Genomic DNA, 20482 nt, shown 5'->3' on the forward strand with positions numbered 1-20482 from the left:
GCGTGATGCGGTATGCAGACACAGTACAAGCAGCACACTAGAACACAGAATAAGAATCTACGTTGATGCAATCGGCCAGGAAGAAGAGCTACATTTCAAGTTTTAGTTATCGATTAATGAATTATTGGGCGGTTTGGTGCCTTGGACCAGACCGAGGACCTTAAGATTTTGCATGAACCGAGGACTGGCAGCCAGGTAACACGAGAAATTGTGTAAAGTGTTAATATGTAGTAAAAACCTAAGGAAATCTCCCGTTTCCGTCATTTACTATCGAATCGACATAACGCCAGATCGTCACAGTGGTCGCTTTTCTCTCTGAAACGGTTACATTTATCGTCTGCAAGCCCTTGTCGCGTGATGCGGTATGCAGACACAGTACAAGCAGCACACTAGAACACAGAATAAGAATCTACGTTGATGCAATCGGCCAGGAAGAAGAGCTACATTTCAAGTTTTAGTTATCGATTAATGAATTATTGGGCGGTTTGGTGCCTTGGACCAGACCGAGGACCTTAAGATTTTGCATGAACCGAGGACTGGCAGCCAGGTAACACGAGAAATTGTGTAAAGTGTTAATATGTAGTAAAAACCTAAGAAAATCTCCCGTTTCCGTCATTTACTATCGAATCGACATAACGCCAGATCGTCACAGTGGTCGCTTTTCCCTCTGAAACGGTTACATTTATCGTCTGCAAGCCCTTGTACGTGATGCGGTATGCAGAGTCACTACAAGCGGCATAGTAGAACACTGAAGAAGCATCTAAGTTTATGCAATCGCCCAGTAAGAAGAGCTACATTTCAAGTTTTAGTTATCGATTAATGAATTATTGGGCGGTTTGGTGCCTTGGACCAGACCGAGGACCTTAAGATTTTGCATGAACCGAGGACTGGCAGCCAGGTAACACGAGAAATTGTGTAAAGTGTTAATATGTAGTAAAAACCTAAGAAAATCTCCCGTTTCCTTCATTTACTATCGAATCGACATAACGCCAGATCGTCACAGTGGTCCCTTTTCTCTCTGAAACGGTTACATTTATCGTCTGCAAGCCCTTGTCGCGTGATGCGGTATGCAGACACAGTACAAGCAGCACACTAGAACACAGAATAATAATCTACGTTGATTCAATCTGCCAAAAATAAAAGCTACACTTCAAATTTTAGTTATTGAAAATTGAATTTTTTTCCGGTTTAATGCCTTTGACATGACCGAGGGACTTAAGATTTTGCATGAACCGAGGACTGGAAGCCAGGTAACACGAGAAATTGTGTAAAGTGTTAATATGTAGTAAAAACCTAAGAAAATCTCCCGTTTCCGTCATTTACTATCGAATCGACATAACGCCAGATCGTCACAGTGGTCGCTTTTCTCTCTGAAACGGTTACATTTATCGTCTGCAAGCCCTTGTACGTAATGCGGTATGCAGAGTCACTACAAGCGGCATAGTAGAACACTGAAGAAGCATCTAAGTTTATGCAATCGGCCAGTAAGAAGAGCTACATTTCAAGTTTTAGTTATCGATTAATGAATTATTGGGCGGTTTGGTGCCTTGGACCAGACCGAGGACCTTAAGATTTTGCATGAACCGAGGACTGGCAGCCAGGTAACACGAGAAATTGTGTAAAGTGTTAATATGTAGTAAAAACCTAAGAAAATCTCCCGTTTCCGTCATTTACTATCGAATCGACATAACGCCAGATCGTCACAGTGGTCGCTTTTCTCTCTGAAACGGTTACATTTATCGTCTGCAAGCCCTTGTCGCGTGATGCGGTATGCAGACACAGTACAAGCAGCACACTAGAACACAGAATAAGAATCTACGTTGATGCAATCGGCCAGTAAGAAGAGCTACATTTCAAGTTTTAGTTTTCGATTAATGAATTATTGGGCGGTTTGGTGCCTTGGACCAGACCGAGGACCTTAAGATTTTGCATGAACCGAGGACTGGCAGCCAGGTAACACGAGAAATTGTGTAAAGTGTTAATATGTAGTAAAAACCTAAGAAAATCTCCCATTTCCGTCATTTACTATCGAATCGACATAACGCCAGATCGTCACAGTGGTCGCTTTTCTCTCTGAAACGGTTACATTTATCGTCTGCAAGCCCTTGTCGCGTGATGCGGTATGCAGACACAGTACAAGCAGCACACTAGAACACAGAATAAGAATCTACGTTGATGCAATCGGCCAGTAAGAAGAGCTACATTTCTAGTTTTAGTTATCGATTAATGAATTATTGGGCGGTTTGGTGCCTTGGACCAGACCGAGGACCTTAAGATTTTGCATGAACCTAGGACTGGCAGCCAGGTAACACGAGAAATTGTGTAAAGTGTTAATATGTAGAAAAAACCTAAGAAAATCTCCCGTTTCCGTCATTTACTATCGAATCGACATAACGCCAGATCGTCACAGTGGTCGTTTTTCTCTCTGAAACGGTTACATTTATCGTCTGCAAGCCCTTGTCGCGTGATGCGGTATGCAGACACAGTACAAGCAGCACACTAGAACACAGAATAAGAATCTACGTTGATGCAATCGGCCAGGAAGAAGAGCTACATTTCAAGTTTTAGTTATCGATTAATGAATAATTGGGCGGTTTGGTGCCTTGGAGCAGACCGAGGACCTTAAGATTTTGCATGAACCGAGGACTGGCAGCCAGGTAACACGAGAAATTGTGTAAAGTGTTAATATGTAGTAAAAACCTAAGAAAATCTCCCGTTTCCGTCATTTACTATCGAATCGCCATAACGCCAGATCGTCACAGTGGTCGCTTTTCTCTCTGAAACGGTTACATTTATCGTCTGCAAGCCCTTGTCGCGTGATGCGGTATGCAGACACAGTACAATCAGCACACTAGAACACAGAATAAGAATCTACGTTGATGCAATCGGCCAAAAAGAAGAGCTACAATTCAAATATTAGTTATCGAAAATTGAATTATTGGTCGGTTTAATGATTTGACATGACCGAGGACCTTAAGATTTTGCATGAACCGAGGACTGGCAGCCAGGTAACACGAGAAATTGTGTAAAGTGTTAATATGTAGTAAAAACCTAAGAAAATCTCCCGTTTCCGTCCTTTACTATCGAATCGACATAACGCCAGATCGTCACAGTGGTCGCTTTTCTCTCTGAAACGGTTACATTTATCGTCTGCAAGCCCATGTCGCGTGATGCGGTATGCAGAGTCACTACAAGCGGCATAGTAGAACACTGAAGAAGCATCTAAGTTTATGCAATCGCCCAGTAAGAAGAGCTACAATTCAAGTTTTAGTTATCGATTAATGAATTATTTGGCGGTTTGGTGCCTTGGACCAGACCGAGGACCTTAAGATTTTGCATGAACCGAGGACTGGCAGCCAGGTAACACGAGAAATTGTGTAAAGTGTTAATATGTAGTAAAAACCTAAGAAAATCTCCCGTTTCCGTCCTTTACTATCGAATCGACATAACGCCAGATCGTCACAGTGGTCGCTTTTCTCTCTGAAACGGTTACATTTATCGTCTGCAAGCCCTTGTCGCGTGATGCGGTATGCAGACACAGTACAAGCAGCACACTAGAACACAGAATAAGAATCTACGTTGGTGCAATCGGCCAGTAAGAAGAGCTACATTTCAAGTTTTAGTTATCGATTAATGAATTATTGGGCGGTTTGGTGCCTTGGACCAGACCGAGGACCTTAAGATTTTGCATGAACCAAGGACTGGCAGCCACGTAACACGAGAAAATGTTGAAAGTGTTAATATGTAGTAAAAATATAAGATAATCTCCTGTTTCCGTTATTTACTATCGAATCGACATAACTCCAGATAGTCAAAATGGTTGCTTTTCTCTCTAAAACGGTTACATTTATCGTCTGCAAGCCCTTGTCGCGTGATGCGGTATACAGACACAGTACAAGCAGCACACTAGAACACAGAATAAGAATCTACGTTGATGCAATCGGCCAGTAAGAAGAGCTACATTTCAAGTTTTAGTTATGGATTAATGAATTATTGGGCGGTTTGGTGCCTTGGACCAGACCGAGGACCTTAAGATTTTGCATGAACCAAGGACTGGCAGCCACGTAACACGAGAAAATGTTGAAAGTGTTAATATGTAGTAAAAATATAAGATAATCTCCTGTTTCCGTTATTTACTATCGAATCGACATAACTCCAGATAGTCAAAATGGTTATTTTCTCTCTGAAACGGTTACATTTATCGTCTGCAAGCCCTTGTCGCGTGATGCGGTATACAGACACAGTACAAGCAGCACACTAGAACACAGAATAAGAATCTACGGTGATGCAATCGGCCAGTAAGAAGAGCTACATTTCAAGTTTTAGTTATCGATTAATGAATTATTGGGCGGTTTGGTGCCTTGGACCAGACCGAGGACCTTAAGATTTTGCATGAACCGAGGACTGGCAGCCAGGTAACACGAGAAATTGTGTAAAGTGTTAATATGTAGTAAAAACCTAAGAAAATCTCCCGTTTCCGTCATTTACTATCGAATCGACATAACGCCAGATCGTCACAGTGGTCGCTTTTCTCTCTGAAACGGTTACATTTATCGTCTGCAAGCCCTTGTCGCGTGATGCGGTATGCAGAGTCACTACAAGCGGCATAGTAGAACACTGAAGAAGCTTCTAAGTTTATGCAATCGCCCAGTAAGAAGAGCTACAATTCAAGTTTTAGTTATCGATTAATGAAGTATTGGGCGGTTTGGTGCCTTGGACCAGACCGAGGACCTTAAGATTTTGCATGAACCAAGGACTGGCAGCCACGTAACACGAGAAAATGTTGAAAGTGTTAATATGTAGTAAAAATATAAGATAATCTCCTGTTTCCGTTATTTACTATCGAATCGACATAACTCCAGATAGTCAAAATGGTTGCTTTTCTCTCTAAAACGGTTACATTTATCGTCTGCAAGCCCTTGTCGCGTGATGCGGTATGCAGACACAGTACAAGCAGCACACTAGAACACAGAATAAGAATCTACGTTGATGCCATCGGCCAGTAAGATGAGCTACATTTCAAGTTTTAGTTATCGATTAATGAATTATTGGGCGGTTTGGTGCCTTGGACCAGACCGAGGACCTAAAGATTTTGCATGAACCAAGGACTGGCAGCCAGGTAACACGAGAAATTGTGTAAAGTGTTAATATGTAGTAAAAACCTAAGAAAATCTCCCGTTTCCGTCATTTACTATCGAATCGACATAACGCCAGATCGTCACAGTGGTCGCTTTTCTCTCTGAAACGGTTACTTTTATCGTCTGCAAGCCCTTGTCGCGTGATGCGGTATGCAGACACAGTACAAGCAGCACACTAGAACACAGAATAAGAATCTACGTTGATGCAATCGGCCAGGAAGAAGAGCTACATTCCAAGTTTTAGTTATCGATTAATGAATTATTGGGCGGTTTGGTGCCTTGGACCAGACCGAGGACCTTAAGATTTTGCATGAACCGAGGACTGGCAGCCAGGTAACACGAGAAATTGTGTAAAGTGTTAATATGTAGTAAAAACCTAAGAAAATCTCCCGTTTCCGTCATTTACTATCGAATCGACATAACGCCAGATCGTCACAGTGGTCGCTTTTCTCTCTGAAACGGTTACATTTATCGTCTGCAAGCCCTTGTCGCGTGATGCGGTATGCAGAGTCACTACAAGCGGCATAGTAGAACACTGAAGAAGCATGTAAGTTTATGCAATCGCCCAGTAAGAAGAGCTACAATTCAAGTTTTAGTTATCGATTAATGAATTATTTGGCGGTTTGGTGCCTTGGACCAGACCGAGGACCTTAAGATTTTGCATGAACCGAGGACTGGCAGCCAGGTAACACGAGAAATTGTGTAAAGTGTTAATATGTAGTAAAAACCTAAGAAAATCTCCCGTTTCCGTCATTTACTATCGAATCGACATAACGCCAGATCGTCACAGTGGTCGCTTTTCTCTCTGAAACGGTTACATTTATCGTCTGCAAGCCCTTGTCGCGTGATGCGGTATGCAGACACAGTACAAGCAGCACACTAGAACACAGAATAAGAATCTACGTTGATGCAATCGGCCAAAAATAAGATCTACACTTCAAATTTTAGTTATCGAAAATTGAATTATTGGCCGGTTTAATGCCTTTGACATGACCGAGGACCTTAAGATTTTGCATGAACCGAGGACTGGCAGCCAGGTAACACGAGAAATTGTGTAAAGTGTTAATATGTAGTAAAAACCTGAGAAAATCTCCCGTTTCCGTCATTTACTATCGAATCGACATAACGCCAGATCGTCACAGTGGTCGCTTTTCTCTCTGAAACGGTTACATTTATCGTCTGCAAGCCCTTGTCGCGTGATGCGGTATGCAGACACAGTACAAGCAGCACATTAGAACACAGAATAAGAATCTACGTTGATGCAATCGGCCCGGAAGAAGAGCTACATTTCAAGTTTTAGTTATCGATTAATGAATTATTGGGCGGTTTGGTGCCTTGGACCAGACCGAGGAACTTAAGATTTTGCATGAACCGAGGACTGGCAGCCAGGTAACACGAGAAATTGTGTAAAGTGTTAATATGTAGTAAAAACCTGAGAAAATCTCCCGTTTCCGTCATTTACTATCGAATCGACATAACGCCAGATCGTCACAGTGGTCGCTTTTCTCTCTGAAACGGTTACATTTATCGTCTGCAAGCCCTTGTCGCGTGATGCGGTATGCAGACACAGTACAAGCAGCACACTAGAACACAGAATAAGAATCTGCGTTGATGCAATCGGCCAGGAAGAAGAGCTACATTTCAAGTTTTAGTTATCGATTAATGAATTATTGGGCGGTTTGGTGCCTTGGACCAGACCGAGGACCTTAAGATTTTGCATGAACCGAGGACTGGCAGCCAGGTAACACGAGAAATTGTGTAAAGTGTTAATATGTAGTAAAAACCTAAGAAAATCTCCCGTTTCCGTCATTTACTATCGAATCGACATAACGCCAGATCGTCACAGTGGTCGCTTTTCTCTCTGAAACGGTTACATTTATCGTCTGCAAGCCCTTGTCTCGTGATGCGGTATGCAGACACAGTACAAGCAGCACACTAGAACACAGAATAAGAATCTACGTTGATGCAATCGGCCAGTAAGAAGAGCTACATTTCAAGTTTTAGTTATCGATTAATGAATTATTGGGCGGTTTGGTGCCTTGGACCAGACCGAGGACCTTAAGATTTTGCGTGAACCGAGGACTGGCAGCCAGGTAACACGAGAAATTGTGTAAAGTGTTAATATGTAGGAGAAACCTAAGAAAATCTCCCGTTTCCGTCATTTACTATCGAATCGACATAACGCCAGATCGTCACAGTGGTCGCTTTTCTCTCTGAAACGGTTACATTTATCGTCTGCAAGCCCTTGTCGCGTGATGCGGTATGCAGAGTCACTACAAGCGGCAAAGTAGAACACTGAAGAAGCACCTAAGTTTATGCAATCGCCCAGTAAGAAGAGCTACATTTCAAGTTTTAGTTATCGATTAATGAATTATTGGGCGGTTTGGTGCCTTGGACCAGACCGAGGACCTTAAGATTTTGCATGAACCGAGGACTGGCAGCCAGGTAACACGAGAAATTGTGTATAGTGTTAATATGTAGTAAAAACCTAAGAAAATCTCCCGTTTCCGTCATTTACTATCGAATCGACATAACGCCAGATCGTCACAGTGGTCGCTTTTCTCTCTGAAACGGTTACATTTATCGTCTGCAAGCCCTTGTCTCGTGATGCGGTATGCAGACACAGTACAAGCAGCACACTAGAACACAGAATAAGAATCTACGTTGATGCAATCGGCCAGTAAGAAGAGCTACATTTCAAGTTTTAGTTATCGATTAATGAATTATTGGGCGGTTTGGTGCCTTGGACCAGACCGAGGACCTTAAGATTTTGCGTGAACCGAGGACTGGCAGCCAGGTAACACGAGAAATTGTGTAAAGTGTTAATATGTAGGAGAAACCTAAGAAAATCTCCCGTTTCCGTCATTTACTATCGAATCGACATAACGCCAGATCGTCACAGTGGTCGCTTTTCTCTCTGAAACGGTTACATTTATCGTCTGCAAGCCCTTGTCGCGTGATGCGGTATGCAGAGTCACTACAAGCGGCAAAGTAGAACACTGAAGAAGCACCTAAGTTTATGCAATCGCCCAGTAAGAAGAGCTACATTTCAAGTTTTAGTTATCGATTAATGAATTATTGGGCGGTTTGGTGCCTTGGACCAGACCGAGGACCTTAAGATTTTGCATGAACCGAGGACTGGCAGCCAGGTAACACGAGAAATTGTGTATAGTGTTAATATGTAGTAAAAACCTAAGAAAATCTCCCGTTTCCGTCATTTACTATCGAATCGACATAACGCCAGATCGTCACAGTGGTCGCTTTTCTCTCTGAAACGGTTACATTTATCGTCTGCAAGCCCTTGTCGCGTGATGCGGTATGCGGAGTCACTACAAGCGGCATAGTTGAACACTAAGGAAGCATTTAAGTTTATGCAATCGCCCAGTAAGAAGAGCTACATTTCAAGTTTTAGTTACCGATTAATGAATTATTGGGCGGTTTGGTGCCTTGGACCATACCGAGGACCTTAAGATTTTGCATGAACCGAGGACTGGCAGCCAGGTAACACGAGAAATTGTGTAAAGTGTTAATATGTAGTAAAAACCTAAGAAAATCTCCCGTTTCCGTCATTTACTATCGAATCGACATAACGCCAGATCGTCACAGTGGTCGCTTTTCTCTCTGAAACGGTTACATTTATCGTCTGCAAACCCTTTTCGCGTGATGCGGTATGCAGACACAGTACAAGCAGCACACTAGAACACAGAATAAGAATCTAAAGTTGATGCAATCGGCCAGTAAGAAGAGCTACATTTCAAGTTTTAGTTATCGATTAATGAATTATTGGGCGGTTTGGTGCCTTGGACCAGACCGAGGACCTTAAGATTTTGCATGAACCGAGGACTGGCAGCCAGGTAACACGAGAAATTGTGTAAAGTGTTAATATGTAGTAAAAACCTAAGAAAATCTCCCGTTTCCGTCATTTACTATCGAATCGACATAACGCCAGATCGTCACAGTGGTCGCTTTTCTCTCTGAAACGGTTACATTTATCGTCTGCAAGCCCTTGTCGCGTGATGCGGTATGCAGACACAGTACAAGCAGCACACTAGAACACAGAATAAGAATCTACGTTGATGCAATCGGCCAGTAAGAAGAGCTACATTTCAAGTTTTAGTTATCGATTAATGAATTATTGGGCGGTTTGGTGCCTTGGACCAGACCGAGGACCTTAAGATTTTGCATGAACCGAGGACTGGCAGACAGGTAACACGAGAAATTGTGTAAAGTGTTAATATGTAGTAAAAACCTAAGAAAATCTCCCGTTTCCGTCATTTACTATCGAATCGACATAACGCCAGATCGTCACAGTGGTCGCTTTTCTCTCTGAAACGGTTACATTTATCGTCTGCAAGCCCTTGTCGCGTGATGCGGTATGCAGAGTCACTACAAGCGGCAAAGTAGAACACTGAAGAAGCACCTAAGTTTATGCAATCGCCCAGTAAGAAGAGCTACATTTCAAGTTTTAGTTATCGAATAATGAATTATTGGGCGGTTTGGTGCCTTGGACCAGACCGAGGACCTTAAGATTTTGCATGAACCGAGGACTGGCAGCCAGGTAACACGAGAAATTGTGTATAGTGTTAATATGTAGTAAAAACATAAGAAATCTCCCGTTTCCGTCATTTACTATCGAATCGACATAACGCCAGATCGTCACAGTGGTCGCTTTTCTCTCTGAAACGGTTACATTTATCGTCTGCAAGCCCTTGTCGCGTGATGCGGTATGCGGAGTCACTACAAGCGGCATAGTTGAACACTGAGGAAGCATTTAAGTTTATGCAATCGCCCAGTAAGAAGAGCTACATTTCAAGTTTTAGTTACCGATTAATGAATTATTGGGCGGTTTGGTGCCTTGGACCATACCGAGGACCTTAAGATTTTGCATGAACCGAGGAGTGGCAGCCAGGTAACACGAGAAATTGTGTAAAGTGTTAATATGTAGTAAAAACCTAAGAAAATCTCCCGTTTCCGTCATTTACTATCGAATCGACATAACGCCAGATCGTCACAGTGGTCGCTTTTCTCTCTGAAACGGTTACATTTATCGTCTGCAAACCCTTGTCGCGTGATGCGGTATGCAGACACAGTACAAGCAGCACACTAGAACACAGAATAAGAATCTAAAGTTGATGCAATCGGCCAGTAAGAAGAGCTCCATTTCAAGTTTTAGTTATCGATTAATGAATTATTGGGCGGTTTGGTGCCTTGGACCAGACCGAGGACCTTAAGATTTTGCATGAACCGAGGACTGGCAGCCAGGTAACACGAGAATATGTGGAAAGTGTTAATATGTAGTAAAAACCTAAGAAAATCTCCCGTTTCCGTCATTTACTATCGAATCGACATAACGCCAGATCGTCACAGTGGTCGCTTTTCTCTCTGAAACGGTTACATTTATCGTCTGTAAGCCCTTGTCGCGTGATGCGGTATGCAGACACAGTACAAGCAGCACACTAGAACACAGAATAAGAATCTACGTTGATGCAATCGGCCAGTAAGAAGAGCTACATTTCAAGTTTTAGTTATCGATTAATGAATTATTGGGCGGTTTGGTGCCTTGGACCAGACCGAGGACCTTAAGATTTTGCATGAACCGAGGACTGGCAGCCAGGTAACACGAGAAATTGTGTAAAGTGTTAATATGTAGTAAAAACCTAAGAAAATCTCCCATTTCCGTCATTTACTATCGAATCGACATAAAGCCAGATCGTCACAGTGGTCGCTTTTCTCTCTGAAACGGTTACATTCATCGTCTGCAAGCCCTTGTCGCGTGATGCGGTATGCAGAGTCACTACAAGCGGCATAGTAGAACACTGAAGAAGCATCTAAGTTTATGCAATCGCCCAGTAAGAAGAGCTGCAGTTCATGTTTTAGTTATCGATTAATGAATTATTGGGCGGTTTGGTGCCTTGGACCAGACCGAGGACCTTAAGATTTTGCATGAACCGAGGACTGGCAGCCAGGTAACACGAGAAATTGTGTATAGTGTTAATATGTAGTAAAAACCTAAGAAAATCTCCCGTTTCCGTCATTTACTATCGAATCGACATAACGCCAGATCGTCACAGTGGTCGCTTTTCTCTCTGAAACGGTTACATTTATCGTCTGCAAGCCCTTGTCGCGTGATGCGGTATGCGGAGTCACTACAAGCGGCATAGTTGAACACTGAGGAAGCATCTAAATTTATGCAATCGCCCAGTAAAAGAGCTACATTTCAAGTTTTAGTTACCGATTAATGAATTATTGGGCGGTTTGGTGCCTTGGACCAGACCGAGGACCTTAAGATTTTGCATGAACCGAGGACTGGCAGCCAGGTAACACGAGAATATGTGTAAAGTGTTAATATGTAGTAAAAACCTAAGAAAATCTCCCGTTTCCGTCATTTACTATCGAATCGACATAACGCCAGGTCGTCACAGTGGTCGCTTTTCTCTCTGAAACGGTTACATTTATCGTCTGCAAGCCCTTGTCGCGTGATGCGGTATGCAGACACAGTACAAGCAGCACACTAGAACACAGAATAAGAATCTACGTTGATGCAATCGGCCAGGATGAAGAGCTACATTTCAAGTTTTAGTTATCGATTAGTGAATTATTGGGCGGTTTGGTGCCTTGGACCAGACCGAGGACCTTAAGATTTTGCATGAACCGAGGACTGGCAGCCACGTAACACGAGAAAATGTGGAAAGTGTTAATATGCAGTAAAAATATAAGATAATCTCCTGTTTCCGTTATTTACTATCGAATCGACATAACTCCAGATAGTCAAAATGGTTGCTTTTCTCTCTGAAACGGTTACATTTATCGTCTGCAAGCCCTTGTCGCATGATGCGGTATGCAGACACAGTACAAGCAGCACACTAGAACACAGAATAAGAATCTACGTTGATGCAATCGGCCAGGAAGAAGAGCTACATTTCAAGTTTTAGTTATCGATTAATGAATTATTGGGCGGTTTGGTGCCTTGGACCAGACCGAGGACCTTAAGATTTTGCATGAACCGAGGACTGGCAGCCAGGTACCACGAGAAATTGTGTAAAGTGTTAATATGTAGTAAAAACCTAAGAAAATCTCCCGTTTCCGTCATTTACTATCGAATCGACAGAAGGCCAGATCGTCACAGTGGTCGCTTTTCTCTCTGAAACGGTTACATTTATCGTCTGCAAGCCCTTGTCGCGTGATGCGGTATGCAGAGTCACTACAAGCGGCATAGTAGAACACTGAAGAAGCATCTAAGTTTATGCAATCGCCCAGTAAGAAGAGCTGCAGTTCAAGTTTTAGTTATCGATTAATGAATTATTGGGCGGTTTGGTGCCTTGGACCAGACCGAGGACCTTAAGATTTTGCATGAACCGAGGACTGGCAGCCAGGTAACACGAGAAATTGTGTAAAGTGTTAATATGTAGTAAAAACCTAAGAAAATCTCCCGTTTCCTTCATTTACTATCGAATCGACATAACGCCAGATCGTCACAGTGGTCGCTTTTCTCTCTGAAACGGTTACATTTATCGTCTGCAAGCCCTTGTCGCGTGATGCGGTATGCAGAGTCACTACAAGCGGCATAGTAGAACACTGAAGAAGCTTCTAAGTTTATGCAATCGCCCAGTAAGAAGAGCTACAATTCAAGTTTTAGTTATCGATTAATGAATTATTGGGCGGTTTGGTGCCTTGGACCAGACCGAGGACCTTAAGATTTTGCATGAACCGAGGACTGGCTGCCAGGTAACACGAGAAATTGTGTAAAGTGTTAATATGTAGTAAAAACCTAAGAAAATCTACCGTTTCCGTCATTTACTATCGAATCGACATAACGCCAGATCGTCACAGTGGTCGCTTTTCTCTCTGAAACGGTTACATTTATCGTCTGCAAGCCCTTGTCGCGTGATGCGGTATGCAGACACAGTACAAGCAGCACACTAGAACACAGAATAAGAATCTACGTTGATGCAATCGGCCAGTAAGGAGAGCTACATTTCAAGTTTTAGTTATCGATTAATGAATTATTGGGCGGTTTGGTGCCTTGGACCAGCCCGAGGACCTCAAGATTTTGCATGAACCGAGGACTGGCAGCCAGGTAACACGAGAAATTGTGTAAAGTGTTAATATGTAGTAAAAACCTAAGAAAATCTCCCGTTTCCGTCATTTACTATGGAATCGACATAACGCCAGATCGTCACAGTGGTCGCTTTTCTCTCTGAAACGGTTACATTTATCGTCTGCAAGCCCTTGTCGCGTGATGCGGTATGCAGACACAGTACAAGCAGCACACTAGAACACAGAATAAGAATCTACGTTGATGCAATCGGCCAGTAAGAAGAGCTACATTTGAAGTTTCAGTTATCGATTAATGAATTATTGGGCGGTTTGGTGCCTTGGACCAGACCGAGGACCTTACGATTTTGCATGAACCGAGGACTGGCAGCCAGGTAACACGAGAAATTGTGTAAAGTGTTAATATGTAGTAAAAACCTAAGAAAATCTCCCGTTTCCGTCATTTACTATCGAATCGACATAACGCCAGATCGTCACAGTGGTCGCTTTTCTCTCTGAAACGGTTACATTTATCGTCTGCAAGCCCTTGTCGCGTGATGCGGTATGCAGACACAGTACAAGCAGCACACTAGAACACAGAATAAGAATCTACGTTGATGCAATCGGCCAGTAAGAAGAGCTACATTTAAAGTTTTAGTTATCGATTAATGAATTATTGGGCGGTTTGGTGCCTTGGACCAGACCGAGGACCTTAAGATTTTGCATGAACCGAGGACTGGCAGCCAGGTAACACGAGAAATTGTGTAAAGTGTTAATATGTAGTAAAAACCTAAGAAAATCTCCCGTTTCCGTCATTTACTATCGAATCGAAATAACGCCAGATCGTCACAGTGGTCGCTTTTCTCTCTGAAACGGATACATTTATCGCCTGCAAGCCCTTGTCGCGTGATGCGGTATGCAGAGTCACTACAAGCGGCATAGCAGAACACTGAAGAAGCATCTAAATTTATGCAATCGCCCAGTAAGAAGAGCTACATTTCAAGTTTTAGTTACCGATTAATGAATTATTGGGCGGTTTGGTGCCTTGGACCATACCGAGGACCTTAAAATTTTGCATGAACCGAGGACTGGCAGCCAGGTAACACGAGAAATTGTGTATAGTGTTAATATGTAGTAAAAACCTAAGAAAATCTCCCGTTTCCGTCATTTACTATCGAATTGACATAACGCCAGATCGTCACAGTGGTCGCTTTTCTCTCTGAAACGGTTACATTTATCGTCTGCAAGCCCTTGTCGCGTGATGCGGTATGCAGACACAGTACAAGCAGCACACTAGAACACAGAATAAGAATCTACGTTGATGCAATCGGCCAGTAAGAAGAGCTACATTTCAAGTTTTAGTTATCGATTAATGAATTATTGGGCGGTTTGGTGCCTTGGACCAGACCGAGGACCTTAAGATTTTGCATGAACCGAGGACTGGCAGCCAGGTAACACGAGAATATGTGGAAAGTGTTAATATGTAGTAAAAACCTAAGAAAATCTCCCGTTTCCGTCATTTACTATCGAATCGACATAACGCCAGATCGTCACAGTGGTCGCTTTTCTCTCTGAAACAGTAACATTTATCGTCTGCAAGCCCTTGTCGCGTGATGCGGTTTGCAGTGTCACTACAAGCGGCACAGTTGAACACTGAGGAAGCATCTAAGTTTATGCAATCGCCCAGTAAGAAGAGCTACATTTCAAGTTTTAGTTACCGATTAATGAATTATTGGGCGGTTTGGTGCCTTGGACCATACCGAGGACCTTAAGATTTTGCATGAACCGAGGAGTGGCATCCAGGTAACACGAGAAATTGTGTAAAGTGTTAATATATAGTAAAAACCTAAGAAAATCTCCCGTTTCCGTCATTTACTATCGAATCGACATAACGCCAGATCGTCACAGTGGTCGCTTTTCTCTCTGAAACGGTTACATTTATCGTCTGCAAGCCCTTGTCGCGTGATGCGGTATGCAGACACAGTACAAGCAGCACACTAGAACACAGAATAAGAATCTACGTTGATGCAATCGGCCAGTAAGAAGAGCTACATTTCAAGTTTTAGTTATCGATTAATGAATTATTGGGCGGTTTGGTGCCTTGGACCAGACCGAGGACCTTAAGATTTTGCATGAACCGAGGACTGGCAGCCAGGTAACACGAGAATATGTGTAAAGTGTTAATATGCAGTAAAAACCTAAGAAAATCTCCCGTTTCCGTCATTTACTATCGAATCGACATAACGCCAGGTCGTCACAGTGGTCGCTTTTCTCTCTGAAACGGTTACATTTATCGTCTGCAAGCCCTTGTCGCGTGATGCGGTATGCAGTGTCACTACAAGCGGCATAGTAGAACACTAAAGAAGCACCTAAGTTTATGCAATCGCCCAGTAAGAAGAGCTACATTTCAAGTTTTAGTTATCGATTAATGAATTATTGGCCGGTTTGGTGCCTTGGACCAGACCGAGGACCTTAAGATTTTGCATGAACCGAGGACTGGCAGCCAGGTAACACGAGAAATTGTGTAAAGTGTTAATATGTAGTAAAAATCTAAGAATATCTCCCGTTTCCGTCATTTACTATCGAATCGACATAACGCCAGATCGTCACAGTGGTCGCTTTTCTCTCTGAAACGGTTACATTTATCGTCTGCAAGCCCTTGTCGCGTGATGCGGTATGCAGACACAGTACAAGCAGCACACTAGAACACAGAATAAGAATCTACGTTGATGCAATCGGCCAGGATGAAGAGCTACATTTCAAGTTTTAGTTATCGATTAGTGAATTATTGGGCGGTTTGGTGCCTTGGACCAGACCGAGGACCTTAAGATTTTGCATGAACCGAGGACTGGCAGCCAGGTAACACGAGAAATTGTGTAAAGTGTTAATATGTAGTAAAAACCTAAGAAAATCTCCCGTTTCCTTCATTTACTATCGAATCGACATAACGCCAGATCGTCACTGTGGTCGCTTTTCTCTCTGAAACGGTTACATTTATCGTCTGCAAGCCCTTGTCGCGTGATGCGGTATGCACACACAGTACAAGCAGCACACTAGAACACAGAATAAGAATCTACGTTGATGCAATCGGCCAGGAAGAAGAGCTACATTTCAAGTTTTAGTTATCGATTAATGAATTATTGGGCGGTTTGGTGCCTTGGACCAGACCGAGGACCTTAAGATTTTGCATGAACCGAGGACTGGCAGCCAGGTAACACGAGAAATTGTGTAAAGTGTTAATATGTAGTAAAAACCTAAGAAAATCTCCCGTTTCCGTCATTTACTATCGAATCGACAGAAGGCCAGATCGTCACAGTGGTCGCTTTTCTCTCTGAAACGGTTACATTTATCGTCTGCAAGCCCTTGTCGCGTGATGCGGTATGCAGAGTCACTACAAGCGGCATAGTAGAACACTGAAGAAGCATCTAAGTTTATGCAATCGCCCAGTAAGAAGAGCTGCAGTTCAAGTTTTAGTTATCGATTAATGAATTATTGGGTGGTTTGGTGCCTTGGACCAGACCGAGGACCTTAAGATTTTGCATGAACCGAGGACTGGCAGCCAGGTAACACGAGAAATTGTGTAAAGTGTTAATATGTAGTAAAAACCTAAGAAAATCTCCCGTTTCCGTCATTTACTATCGAATCGACATAACGCCAGATCGTCACATTGGTCGCTTTTCTCTCTGAAACGGTTACATTTATCGTCTGCAAGCCCTTGTCGCGTGATGCGGTATGCAGACACAGTACAAGCAGCACACTAGAACACAGAATAAGAATCTACGTTGATGCAATCGGCCAGTAAGAAGAGCTACATTTCAAGTTTTAGTTATCGATTAATGAATTATTGGGCGGTTTGGTGCCTTGGACCAGACCGAGGACCTTAAGATTTTGCATGAACCGAGGACTGGCAGCCACGTAACACGAGAAAATGTGGAAAGTGTTAATATGCAGTAAAAATATAAGATAATCTCCTGTTTCCGTTATTTACTATCGAATCGACATAACTCCAGATAGTCAAAATGGTTGCTTTTCTCTCTGAAACGGTTACATTTATCGTCTGCAAGCCCTTGTCGCATGATGCGGTATGCAGACACAGTACAAGCAGCACACTAGAACACAGAATTAGAATATACGTTGATGCAATCGGCCAGGAAGAAGAGCTACATTTCAAGTTTTAGTTATCGATTAATGAATTATTGGGCGGTTTGGTGCCTTGGACCAGACCGAGGACCTTAAGATTTTGCATGAACCGAGGACTGGCAGCCAGGTAACACGAGAAATTGTGTAAAGTGTTAATATGTAGTAAAAACCTAAGAAAATCTCCCGTTTCCGTCATTTACTATCGAATCGACATAACGCCAGATCGTCACAGTGGTCGCTTTTCTCTCTGAAACGGTTACATTTATCGTCTGCAAGCCCTTGTCGCGTGATGCGGTATGCAGACACAGTACAAGCAGCACACTAGAACACTGAATAAGAATCTACGCTGATGCAATCGGCCAGTAAGAAGAGCTACATTTCAAGTTTTAGTTATCGATTAATGAATTATTGGGCGGTTTGGTGCCTTGGACCAGACCGAGGACCTTAAGATTTTGCATGAACCGAGGACTGGCAGCCAGGTAACACGAGAAATTGTGTAAAGTGTTAATATGTAGTAAAAACCTAAGAAAATCTCCCGTTTCCGTCATTTACTATCGAATCGACATAACGCCAGATCGTCACAGTGGTCGCTTTTCTCTCTGAAACGGTTACATTTATCGTCTGCAAGCCCTTGTCGCGTGATGCGGTATGCAGAGTCACTACAAGCGGCATAGTAGAACACTGAAGAAGCATCTAAGTTTATGCAATCGCCCAGTAAGAAGAGCTACAATTCAAGTTTTAGTTATCGATTAATGAATTATTGGGCGGTTTGGTGCCTTGGACCAGACCGAGGACCTTAAGATTTTGCATGAACCGAGGACTGGCTGCCAGGTAACACGAGAAATTGTGTAAAGTGTTAATATGTAGTAAAAACCTAAGAAAATCTCCCGTTTCCGTCATTTACTATCGAATCGACATAACGCCAGATCGTCACAGTGGTCGCTTTTCTCTCTGAAACGGTTACATTTATCGTCTGCAAGCCCTTCTCGCGTGATGCGGTATGCAGACACAGTACAAGCAGCACACTAGAACACAGAATAAGAATCTACGTTGATGCAATCGGCCAGTAAGAAGAGCTACATTTCAAGTTTTAGTTATCGATTAATGAATTATTGGGCGGTTTGGTGCCTTGGACCAGACCGAGGACCTCAAGATTTTGCATGAACCGAGGACTGGCAGCCAGGTAACACGAGAAATTGTGTAAAGTGTTAATATGTAGTAAAAACCTAAGAAAATCTCCCGTTTCCGTCATTTACTATCGAATCGACATAACGCCAGATCGTCACAGTGGTCGCTTTTCTCTCTGAAACGGTTACATTTATCGTCTGCAAGCCCTTGTCGCGTGATGCGGTATGCAGAGTCACTACAAGCGGCATAGTAGAACACTGAAGAAGCATCTAAGTTTATGCAATCGCCCAGTAAGAAGAGCTACAATTCAAGTTTTAGTTATCGATTAATGAATTATTGGGCGGTTTGGTGCCTTGGACCAGACATAGGACCTTAAGATTTTGCATGAACCGAGGACTGGCAGCCAGGTAACACGAGAAATTGTGTAAAGTGTTAATATGTAGTAAAAACCTAAGAAAATCTCCCGTTTCCGTCATTTACTATCGAATCGACATAACGCCAGATCGTCACAGTGGTCGCTTTTCTCTCTGAAACGGTTACATTTATCGTCTGCAAGCCCTTGTCGCGTGATGCGGTATGCAGACACAGTACAAGCAGCACACTAGAACACAGAATAAGAATCTACGTTGATGCAATCGGCCAGTAAGAAGAGCTACATTTCAAGTTTTAGTTATCGATTAATGAATTATTGGGCGGTTTGGTGCCTTGGACCAGACCGAGGACCTTAAGATTTTGCATGAACCGAGGACTGGCAGCCAGGTAACACGAGAAATTGTGTAAAGTGTTAATATGTAGTAAAAACCTAAGAAAATCTCCCGTTTCCGTCATTTACTATCGAATCGACATAACGCCAGATCGTCACAGTGGTCGCATTTCTCTCTGAAACGGTTACATTTATCGTCTGCAAGCCCTTGTCGCGTGATGCGGTATGCAGAGTCACTACAAGCGGCATAGTAGAACACTGAAGAAGCATCTAAGTTTATGCAATCGCCCAGTAAGAAGAGCTACATTTCAAGTTTTAGTTATCGATTAATGAATTATTGGGCGGTTTGGTGCCTTTGACCAGACCGAGGACCTTAAGATTTTGCATGAACCGAGGACTGGCAGCCAGGTAACACGAGAAATTGTGTAAAGTGTTAATATGTAGTAAAAACCTAAGAAAATCTCCCGTTTCCGTCATTTACTATCGAATCGACATAACGCCAGATCGTCACAGTGGTCGCTTTTCTCTCTGAAACGGTTACATTTATCGTCTGCAAGCCCTTGTCGCGTGATGCGGTATGCAGACACAGTACAAGCAGCACACTAGAACACAGAATAAGAATCTACGTTGATGCAATCAGCCAGTAAGAAGAGCTACATTTCAAGTTTTAGCTATCGATTAATGAATTATTGGGCGGTTTGGTGCCTTGGACCAGACCGAGGACCTTAAGATTTTGCATGAACCGAGGACTGGCAGCCAGGTAACACGAGAAATTGTGTAAAGTGTTAATATGTAGGAAAAACCTAAGAAAATCTCCCGTTTCCGTCATTTACTATCGAATCGACATAACGCCAGATCGTCACAGTGGTCGCTTTTCTCTCTGAAACGGTTACATTTATCGTCTGCAAGCCCTTGTCGCGTGATGCGGTATGCAGAGTCACTACAAGCGGCATAGTAGAACACTGAAGAAGCATCTAAGTTTATGCAATCGCCCAGTAAGAAGAGCTACATTTCAAGTTTTAGTTATCGATTAATGAATTATTGGGCGGTTTGGTGCCTTGGACCAGACCGAGGACCTTAAGATTTTGCATGAACCGAGGACTGGCAGCCAGGTAACACGAGAAATTGTGTAAAGTGTTAATATGTAGTAAAAACCAAAGAAAATCTCCCGTTTCCGTCATTTACTATCGAATCGACATAACGCCAGATCGTCACATTGGTCGCTTTTCTCTCTGAAACGGTTACATTTATCGCCTGCAAGCCCTTGTCGCATGATGCGGTATGCAGACACAGTACAAGCAGCACACTAGAACACAGAATAAGAATCTACGTTGATGCA

The sequence above is a fragment of the Schistocerca cancellata genome, unplaced genomic scaffold, assembly GCF_023864275.1.
Source record: "Schistocerca cancellata isolate TAMUIC-IGC-003103 unplaced genomic scaffold, iqSchCanc2.1 HiC_scaffold_808, whole genome shotgun sequence".
Lineage (NCBI taxonomy): Eukaryota > Metazoa > Arthropoda > Insecta > Orthoptera > Acrididae > Schistocerca > Schistocerca cancellata.